The 10,912-nt window shown below is 45.9% G+C and overlaps 4 non-coding genes across 4 annotated transcripts; all 4 read left to right on the forward strand.

The window, feature by feature from the left end:
• The first annotated feature begins 1,834 nt into the window (after nt 1-1,834).
• Nucleotides 1,835-2,025, forward strand: LOC130337428 (U2 spliceosomal RNA). Its single transcript, XR_008878305.1, has one exon. It is a non-coding gene; the product is annotated as a U2 spliceosomal RNA (small nuclear RNA).
• Nucleotides 2,026-4,121: 2,096 nt separating this feature from the next.
• On the forward strand, nt 4,122-4,312 carry LOC130337429 (U2 spliceosomal RNA). The gene has a single exon (XR_008878306.1). It is a non-coding gene; the product is annotated as a U2 spliceosomal RNA (small nuclear RNA).
• Nucleotides 4,313-6,395: 2,083 nt separating this feature from the next.
• On the forward strand, nt 6,396-6,586 carry LOC130337430 (U2 spliceosomal RNA). The gene has a single exon (XR_008878307.1). It is a non-coding gene; the product is annotated as a U2 spliceosomal RNA (small nuclear RNA).
• A 2,071-nt stretch (nt 6,587-8,657) lies between these two features.
• Nucleotides 8,658-8,848, forward strand: LOC130337431 (U2 spliceosomal RNA). The gene has a single exon (XR_008878309.1). It is a non-coding gene; the product is annotated as a U2 spliceosomal RNA (small nuclear RNA).
• Nucleotides 8,849-10,912: the final 2,064 nt, after the last annotated feature.

Here is a 10,912-nt window from a genome sequence, read left to right on the forward strand (position 1 = left end):
GCAGGTAGGGCATGACATGATAGGCAGCTGCCTTGATAGCGGGTGGGTGCTGAATGTTCCTAATTGACAAAATAAGATTAATGCTTATGAAGAAATATAAAATCTCATCCCTTCCCCAATATCGCGCCACACCCCTACCCCTTAATTCCCTGGTTGAACTTGATGGACATATGTCTTTTTTCGACCGTACTAACTATGTAACTGTGTAACATAACATGGGGGGGGGGTCTCCTGGCTGTTCACACAGGTGTGTCATTGCTGTACATTGACCATGCATTGCTTCTGTGGTATTGCAAAGGCAAAGACAAATGCTTCCAGCCATCCATTGCACTAATGGATTGGTCATCAGCTGGCTGTCTATGTCCCGCATCAATATAGACCAAAGTACAGAGGGTTAGGCTATGCTATTGTGCACCTACCTGATGCATCAGAAGGTGCGAGGCCCTTGCTAAATTCTGTGCACAGACTTTGAGATCTATACTTTAGACTGTATCTAAACCTGCTCCAACATGGACTGACATTCTGGCCTACTTTCAGCCGATGCGACTTGTCTGTCGCTGAACAGTCGCTTTTTATGTATTCAGCACCTATGTATAATGTTGTAAAAATGCTCTAGAAGCTAAAGTCGCAGAAATGTCACACATATTTGGCCTGCAACTTTCTGTGCGACAAATTCAGACAGGAAAAATCAGTATAAATCCTTAGAAAATTATCCCCCAGTGTCTCCATCTGCTGGCGGTATTGAATAAGCATTGCTGCACTGATGGGGTATGCATTAGACGAAAAAAAAGAAGAAAAAGAAGAATAATACGCCCAGAAAAGAGGCGAAAAGGAGAAAAACGTAAAAAAACGTGAAAAAAAAGTAAGAGGAAGAGAAGGGAAAAAAAGGTGGAAATGGGTTTAAAAGTGATTTCGGCGGAGAATATATATATATATATATATATATATATATATATATATATACGCGCACACACACACATATATATAAACGTATTCTCCGTTGAGATATTGCAGCCGCTGCTGTGTCCAGGCCCAGGAGCCTTAGCACTGTGCTGTGATGTCACTCAATACCACTGACATCACTAGGTGTAAACAACATCTCTCCTTTGCTGTGTATGTGACTATGGAGCTGTTTGGTGATGTCGTCTATTATGGCCTTCATAGAAGCAACAGGAGATTGTTGCATCCATCTAGAACCCTCAGAACTACAGTGCTATGATGTCACTCACTTCCACAGGCCTTGCAGAGTGTAAACAACAACAACCCAGCTTTGTTGTGTATGTAACCATAGGGATTTGTGATGTCACCTAGAACCTTCACAGCAGCGACAGCTTTATGAGGAGCATCAGCACTGCTCTGCCTGAGCAGAACCATCACCGCCATAGGTTGTCAAATAACGGATTTAACCCACACAGGTAAGTCCAATGGGGTGCAGGCATGTCCTCTATGCTTACAGCTTCCCGTGGGTGTTGGTTTGATACCGTTTGGGGACAGCCAAGGAGGCATCTGCAGGCAACAAAGGTAGGTGTGTGCTTGTGTGTGTGTTTCCTATGCAGATCCTAAGCCCAGTGTCACATGCAAGTAGGAGGAGTAAGAAGGGTTCCTGGCAAATCCGGGTTATGGATTGCATTTAAAAAGGCCCCGTGGGAGTGCAATGGGCCCCTGTCTTGCTGCTTAGCAATAATGGTATGGGTTTAGGTTCTGCTGTGTGTACTGGTGGTTGACTGCCCCCCAGCCCAGAGTGTGCATGGAAAATTGTCTGGCAGCCTCCCTGACAGCAAGCAGTGATAGTGCCCATGAAGGGGACCTTGTTGGGCCCGCCCCTTTCACGGTTATCGCTTCTCGGCCTTTTGGCTAAGATCAAGTGTAGTATCTGTTCTTATCAGTTTAATATCTGATACGTCCCCTATCTGGGGACCATATATTAAATGGATTTTTGAGAACGGGGGCCGATTTCGAAGCTTGCTTCCGTCGCCCTATGCATTGACCCGATATGGCAGTATCTTCGGGTACAGTGCACCACCCCCTTACAGGGTTAAAAAGAAAGATTCCTACTTTCATTGCTACCTGCTTGCTGGCTAGCCAGCTAGCCAGCCCTGTGGGCCTTGCTGCTGCAGCCAAAAAACAAAAGGTGGTGCTGCTGCTGCTGCTTCTGCTGCTTCTGCTTGTGTCTGGCCGCTGTTGGAGCGTCCAGGCACAGGACTTCTGCTGCTGCTGACTAAATGGCCTCCTTAATTGGATCATTTGAGTAGCCAGCACACCTGTGCAGGTAGGGCATGACATGATAGGCAGCTGCCTTGATAGCGGGTGGGTGCTGAATGTTCCTAATTGACAAAATAAGATTAATGCTTATGAAGAAATATAAAATCTCATCCCTTCCCCAATATCGCGCCACACCCCTACCCCTTAATTCCCTGGTTGAACTTGATGGACATATGTCTTTTTTCGACCGTACTAACTATGTAACTATGTAACATAACATGGGGGGGGGGGGGGGGGGGGGTCTCCTGGCTGTTCACACAGGTGTGTCATTGCTGTACATTGACCATGCATTGCTTCTGTGGTATTGCAAAGGCAAAGACAAATGCTTCCAGCCATCCATTGCACTAATGGATTGGTCATCAGCTGGCTGTCTATGTCCCGCATCAATATAGACCAAAGTACAGAGGGTTAGGCTATGCTATTGTGCACCTACCTGATGCATCAGAAGGTGCGAGGCCCTTGCTAAATTCTGTGCACAGACTTTGAGATCTATACTTTAGACTGTATCTAAACCTGCTCCAACATGGACTGACATTCTGGCCTACTTTCAGCCGATGCGACTTGTCTGTCGCTGAACAGTCGCTTTTTATGTATTCAGCACCTATGTATAATGTTGTAAAAATGCTCTAGAAGCTAAAGTCGCAGAAATGTCACACATATTTGGCCTGCAACTTTCTGTGCGACAAATTCAGACAGGAAAAATCAGTATAAATCCTTAGAAAATTATCCCCCAGTGTCTCCATCTGCTGGCGGTATTGAATAAGCATTGCTGCACTGATGGGGTATGCATTAGACGAAAAAAAAGAAGAAAAAGAAGAATAATACGCCCAGAAAAGAGGCGAAAAGGAGAAAAACGTAAAAAAACGTGAAAAAAAAGTAAGAGGAAGAGAAGGGAAAAAAAGGTGGAAATGGGTTTAAAAGTGATTTCGGCGGAGAAATATATATATATATATATATATATATATATATATATATATATATATATACGCGCACACACACACATATATATAAACGTATTCTCCGTTGAGATATTGCAGCCGCTGCTGTGTCCAGGCCCAGGAGCCTTAGCACTGTGCTGTGATGTCACTCAATACCACTGACATCACTAGGTGTAAACAACATCTCTCCTTTGCTGTGTATGTGACTATGGAGCTGTTTGGTGATGTCGTCTATTATGGCCTTCATAGAAGCAACAGGAGATTGTTGCATCCATCTAGAACCCTCAGAACTACAGTGCTATGATGTCACTCACTTCCACAGGCCTTGCAGAGTGTAAACAACAACAACCCAGCTTTGTTGTGTATGTAACCATAGGGATTTGTGATGTCACCTAGAACCTTCACAGCAGCGACAGCTTTATGAGGAGCATCAGCACTGCTCTGCCTGAGCAGAACCATCACCGCCATAGGTTGTCAAATAACCCGGATTTAACCCACACAGGTAAGTCCAATGGGGTGCAGGCATGTCCTCTATGCTTACAGCTTCCCGTGGGTGTTGGTTTGATACCGTTTGGGGACAGCCAAGGAGGCATCTGCAGGCAACAAAGGTAGGTGTGTGCTTGTGTGTGTGTTTCCTATGCAGATCCTAAGCCCAGTGTCACATGCAAGTAGGAGGAGTAAGAAGGGTTCCTGGCAAATCCGGGTTATGGATTGCATTTAAAAAGGCCCCGTGGGAGTGCAATGGGCCCCTGTCTTGCTGCTTAGCAATAATGGTATGGGTTTAGGTTCTGCTGTGTGTACTGGTGGTTGACTGCCCCCCAGCCCAGAGTGTGCATGGGAAATTGTCTGGCAGCCTCCCTGACAGCAAGCAGTGATAGTGCCCATGAAGGGGACCTTGTTGGGCCCGCCCCTTTCACGGTTATCGCTTCTCGGCCTTTTGGCTAAGATCAAGTGTAGTATCTGTTCTTATCAGTTTAATATCTGATACGTCCCCTATCTGGGGACCATATATTAAATGGATTTTTGAGAACGGGGGCCGATTTCGAAGCTTGCTTCCGTCGCCCTATGCATTGACCCGATATGGCAGTATCTTCGGGTACAGTGCACCACCCCCTTACAGGGTTAAAAAGAAAGATTCCTACTTTCATTGCTACCTGCTTGCTGGCTAGCCAGCTAGCCAGCCCTGTGGGCCTTGCTGCTGCAGCCAAAAAACAAAAGGTGGTGCTGCTGCTGCTGCTTCTGCTGCTTCTGCTTGTGTCTGGCCGCTGTTGGAGCGTCCAGGCACAGGACTTCTGCTGCTGCTGACTAAATGGCCTCCTTAATTGGATCATTTGAGTAGCCAGCACACCTGTGCAGGTAGGGCATGACATGATAGGCAGCTGCCTTGATAGCGGGTGGGTGCTGAATGTTCCTAATTGACAAAATAAGATTAATGCTTATGAAGAAATATAAAATCTCATCCCTTCCCCAATATCGCGCCACACCCCTACCCCTTAATTCCCTGGTTGAACTTGATGGACATATGTCTTTTTTCGACCGTACTAACTATGTAACTATGTAACATAACATGGGGGGGGGGGGGGTCTCCTGGCTGTTCACACAGGTGTGTCATTGCTGTACATTGACCATGCATTGCTTCTGTGGTATTGCAAAGGCAAAGACAAATGCTTCCAGCCATCCATTGCACTAATGGATTGGTCATCAGCTGGCTGTCTATGTCCCGCATCAATATAGACCAAAGTACAGAGGGTTAGGCTATGCTATTGTGCACCTACCTGATGCATCAGAAGGTGCGAGGCCCTTGCTAAATTCTGTGCACAGACTTTGAGATCTATACTTTAGACTGTATCTAAACCTGCTCCAACATGGACTGACATTCTGGCCTACTTTCAGCCGATGCGACTTGTCTGTCGCTGAACAGTCGCTTTTTATGTATTCAGCACCTATGTATAATGTTGTAAAAATGCTCTAGAAGCTAAAGTCGCAGAAATGTCACACATATTTGGCCTGCAACTTTCTGTGCGACAAATTCAGACAGGAAAAATCAGTATAAATCCTTAGAAAATTATCCCCCAGTGTCTCCATCTGCTGGCGGTATTGAATAAGCATTGCTGCACTGATGGGGTATGCATTAGACGAAAAAAAAGAAGAAAAAGAAGAATAATACGCCCAGAAAAGAGGCGAAAAGGAGAAAAACGTAAAAAAACGTGAAAAAAAAGTAAGAGGAAGAGAAGGGAAAAAAAGGTGGAAATGGGTTTAAAAGTGATTTCGGCGGAGAAATATATATATATATATATATATATATATATATATATATATATACGCGCACACACACACATATATATAAACGTATTCTCCGTTGAGATATTGCAGCCGCTGCTGTGTCCAGGCCCAGGAGCCTTAGCACTGTGCTGTGATGTCACTCAATACCACTGACATCACTAGGTGTAAACAACATCTCTCCTTTGCTGTGTATGTGACTATGGAGCTGTTTGGTGATGTCGTCTATTATGGCCTTCATAGAAGCAACAGGAGATTGTTGCATCCATCTAGAACCCTCAGAACTACAGTGCTATGATGTCACTCACTTCCACAGGCCTTGCAGAGTGTAAACAACAACAACCCAGCTTTGTTGTGTATGTAACCATAGGGATTTGTGATGTCACCTAGAACCTTCACAGCAGCGACAGCTTTATGAGGAGCATCAGCACTGCTCTGCCTGAGCAGAACCATCACCGCCATAGGTTGTCAAATAACCCGGATTTAACCCACACAGGTAAGTCCAATGGGGTGCAGGCATGTCCTCTATGCTTACAGCTTCCCGTGGGTGTTGGTTTGATACCGTTTGGGGACAGCCAAGGAGGCATCTGCAGGCAACAAAGGTAGGTGTGTGCTTGTGTGTGTGTTTCCTATGCAGATCCTAAGCCCAGTGTCACATGCAAGTAGGAGGAGTAAGAAGGGTTCCTGGCAAATCCGGGTTATGGATTGCATTTAAAAAGGCCCCGTGGGAGTGCAATGGGCCCCTGTCTTGCTGCTTAGCAATAATGGTATGGGTTTAGGTTCTGCTGTGTGTACTGGTGGTTGACTGCCCCCCAGCCCAGAGTGTGCATGGAAAATTGTCTGGCAGCCTCCCTGACAGCAAGCAGTGATAGTGCCCATGAAGGGGACCTTGTTGGGCCCGCCCCTTTCACGGTTATCGCTTCTCGGCCTTTTGGCTAAGATCAAGTGTAGTATCTGTTCTTATCAGTTTAATATCTGATACGTCCCCTATCTGGGGACCATATATTAAATGGATTTTTGAGAACGGGGGCCGATTTCGAAGCTTGCTTCCGTCGCCCTATGCATTGACCCGATATGGCAGTATCTTCGGGTACAGTGCACCACCCCCTTACAGGGTTAAAAAGAAAGATTCCTACTTTCATTGCTACCTGCTTGCTGGCTAGCCAGCTAGCCAGCCCTGTGGGCCTTGCTGCTGCAGCCAAAAAACAAAAGGTGGTGCTGCTGCTGCTGCTTCTGCTGCTTCTGCTTGTGTCTGGCCGCTGTTGGAGCGTCCAGGCACAGGACTTCTGCTGCTGCTGACTAAATGGCCTCCTTAATTGGATCATTTGAGTAGCCAGCACACCTGTGCAGGTAGGGCATGACATGATAGGCAGCTGCCTTGATAGCGGGTGGGTGCTGAATGTTCCTAATTGACAAAATAAGATTAATGCTTATGAAGAAATATAAAATCTCATCCCTTCCCCAATATCGCGCCACACCCCTACCCCTTAATTCCCTGGTTGAACTTGATGGACATATGTCTTTTTTCGACCGTACTAACTATGTAACTGTGTAACATAACATGGGGGGGGGGTCTCCTGGCTGTTCACACAGGTGTGTCATTGCTGTACATTGACCATGCATTGCTTCTGTGGTATTGCAAAGGCAAAGACAAATGCTTCCAGCCATCCATTGCACTAATGGATTGGTCATCAGCTGGCTGTCTATGTCCCGCATCAATATAGACCAAAGTACAGAGGGTTAGGCTATGCTATTGTGCACCTACCTGATGCATCAGAAGGTGCGAGGCCCTTGCTAAATTCTGTGCACAGACTTTGAGATCTATGCTTTAGACTGTATCTAAACCTGCTCCAACATGGACTGACATTCTGGCCTACTTTCAGCCGATGCGACTTGTCTGTCGCTGAACAGTCGCTTTTTATGTATTCAGCACCTATGTATAATGTTGTAAAAATGCTCTAGAAGCTAAAGTCGCAGAAATGTCACACATATTTGGCCTGCAACTTTCTGTGCGACAAATTCAGACAGGAAAAATCAGTATAAATCCTTAGAAAATTATCCCCCAGTGTCTCCATCTGCTGGCGGTATTGAATAAGCATTGCTGCACTGATGGGGTATGCATTAGACGAAAAAAAAGAAGAAAAAGAAGAATAATACGCCCAGAAAAGAGGCGAAAAGGAGAAAAACGTAAAAAAACGTGAAAAAAAAGTAAGAGGAAGAGAAGGGGAAAAAAGGTGGAAATGGGTTTAAAAGTGATTTCGGCGGAGAAATATATATATATATATATATATATATATATATATACGCGCACACACACACATATATATAAACGTATTCTCCGTTGAGATATTGCAGCCGCTGCTGTGTCCAGGCCCAGGAGCCTTAGCACTGTGCTGTGATGTCACTCAATACCACTGACATCACTAGGTGTAAACAACATCTCTCCTTTGCTGTGTATGTGACTATGGAGCTGTTTGGTGATGTCGTCTATTATGGCCTTCATAGAAGCAACAGGAGATTGTTGCATCCATCTAGAACCCTCAGAACTACAGTGCTATGATGTCACTCACTTCCACAGGCCTTGCAGAGTGTAAACAACAACAACCCAGCTTTGTTGTGTATGTAACCATAGGGATTTGTGATGTCACCTAGAACCTTCACAGCAGCGACAGCTTTATGAGGAGCATCAGCACTGCTCTGCCTGAGCAGAACCATCACCGCCATAGGTTGTCAAATAACCCGGATTTAACCCACACAGGTAAGTCCAATGGGGTGCAGGCATGTCCTCTATGCTTACAGCTTCCCGTGGGTGTTGGTTTGATACCGTTTGGGGACAGCCAAGGAGGCATCTGCAGGCAACAAAGGTAGGTGTGTGCTTGTGTGTGTGTTTCCTATGCAGATCCTAAGCCCAGTGTCACATGCAAGTAGGAGGAGTAAGAAGGGTTCCTGGCAAATCCGGGTTATGGATTGCATTTAAAAAGGCCCCGTGGGAGTGCAATGGGCCCCTGTCTTGCTGCTTAGCAATAATGGTATGGGTTTAGGTTCTGCTGTGTGTACTGGTGGTTGACTGCCCCCCAGCCCAGAGTGTGCATGGAAAATTGTCTGGCAGCCTCCCTGACAGCAAGCAGTGATAGTGCCCATGAAGGGGACCTTGTTGGGCCCGCCCCTTTCACGGTTATCGCTTCTCGGCCTTTTGGCTAAGATCAAGTGTAGTATCTGTTCTTATCAGTTTAATATCTGATACGTCCCCTATCTGGGGACCATATATTAAATGGATTTTTGAGAACGGGGGCCGATTTCGAAGCTTGCTTCCGTCGCCCTATGCATTGACCCGATATGGCAGTATCTTCGGGTACAGTGCACCACCCCCTTACAGGGTTAAAAAGAAAGATTCCTACTTTCATTGCTACCTGCTTGCTGGCTAGCCAGCTAGCCAGCCCTGTGGGCCTTGCTGCTGCAGCCAAAAAACAAAAGGTGGTGCTGCTGCTGCTGCTTCTGCTGCTTCTGCTTGTGTCTGGCCGCTGTTGGAGCGTCCAGGCACAGGACTTCTGCTGCTGCTGACTAAATGGCCTCCTTAATTGGATCATTTGAGTAGCCAGCACACCTGTGCAGGTAGGGCATGACATGATAGGCAGCTGCCTTGATAGCGGGTGGGTGCTGAATGTTCCTAATTGACAAAATAAGATTAATGCTTATGAAGAAATATAAAATCTCATCCCTTCCCCAATATCGCGCCACACCCCTACCCCTTAATTCCCTGGTTGAACTTGATGGACATATGTCTTTTTTCGACCGTACTAACTATGTAACTATGTAACATAACATGGGGGGGGGGGGGGGTCTCCTGGCTGTTCACACAGGTGTGTCATTGCTGTACATTGACCATGCATTGCTTCTGTGGTATTGCAAAGGCAAAGACAAATGCTTCCAGCCATCCATTGCACTAATGGATTGGTCATCAGCTGGCTGTCTATGTCCCGCATCAATATAGACCAAAGTACAGAGGGTTAGGCTATGCTATTGTGCACCTACCTGATGCATCAGAAGGTGCGAGGCCCTTGCTAAATTCTGTGCACAGACTTTGAGATCTATACTTTAGACTGTATCTAAACCTGCTCCAACATGGACTGACATTCTGGCCTACTTTCAGCCGATGCGACTTGTCTGTCGCTGAACAGTCGCTTTTTATGTATTCAGCACCTATGTATAATGTTGTAAAAATGCTCTAGAAGCTAAAGTCGCAGAAATGTCACACATATTTGGCCTGCAACTTTCTGTGCGACAAATTCAGACAGGAAAAATCAGTATAAATCCTTAGAAAATTATCCCCCAGTGTCTCCATCTGCTGGCAGTATTGAATAAGCATTGCTGCACTGATGGGGTATGCATTAGACGAAAAAAAGAAGAAAAAGAAGAATAATACGCCCAGAAAAGAGGCGAAAAGGAGAAAAACGTAAAAAAACGTGAAAAAAAAGTAAGAGGAAGAGAAGGGAAAAAAAGGTGGAAATGGGTTTAAAAGTGATTTCGGCGGAGAAATATATATATATATATATATATATATATATATATATATATATACGCGCACACACACACATATATATAAACGTATTCTCCGTTGAGATATTGCAGCCGCTGCTGTGTCCAGGCCCAGGAGCCTTAGCACTGTGCTGTGATGTCACTCAATACCACTGACATCACTAGGTGTAAACAACATCTCTCCTTTGCTGTGTATGTGACTATGGAGCTGTTTGGTGATGTCGTCTATTATGGCCTTCATAGAAGCAACAGGAGATTGTTGCATCCATCTAGAACCCTCAGAACTACAGTGCTATGATGTCACTCACTTCCACAGGCCTTGCAGAGTGTAAACAACAACAACCCAGCTTTGTTGTGTATGTAACCATAGGGATTTGTGATGTCACCTAGAACCTTCACAGCAGCGACAGCTTTATGAGGAGCATCAGCACTGCTCTGCCTGAGCAGAACCATCACCGCCATAGGTTGTCAAATAACCCGGATTTAACCCACACAGGTAAGTCCAATGGGGTGCAGGCATGTCCTCTATGCTTACAGCTTCCCGTGGGTGTTGGTTTGATACCGTTTGGGGACAGCCAAGGAGGCATCTGCAGGCAACAAAGGTAGGTGTGTGCTTGTGTGTGTGTTTCCTATGCAGATCCTAAGCCCAGTGTCACATGCAAGTAGGAGGAGTAAGAAGGGTTCCTGGCAAATCCGGGTTATGGATTGCATTTAAAAAGGCCCCGTGGGAGTGCAATGGGCCCCTGTCTTGCTGCTTAGCAATAATGGTATGGGTTTAGGTTCTGCTGTGTGTACTGGTGGTTGACTGCCCCCCAGCCCAGAGTGTGCATGGAAAATTGTCTGGCAGCCTCCCTGACAGCAAGCAGTGATAGTGCCCATGAAGGGGACCTTGTTGG

This window comes from Hyla sarda, unplaced genomic scaffold, assembly GCF_029499605.1.
Source record: "Hyla sarda isolate aHylSar1 unplaced genomic scaffold, aHylSar1.hap1 scaffold_496, whole genome shotgun sequence".
Taxonomy (NCBI): Eukaryota; Metazoa; Chordata; class Amphibia; order Anura; family Hylidae; genus Hyla; species Hyla sarda.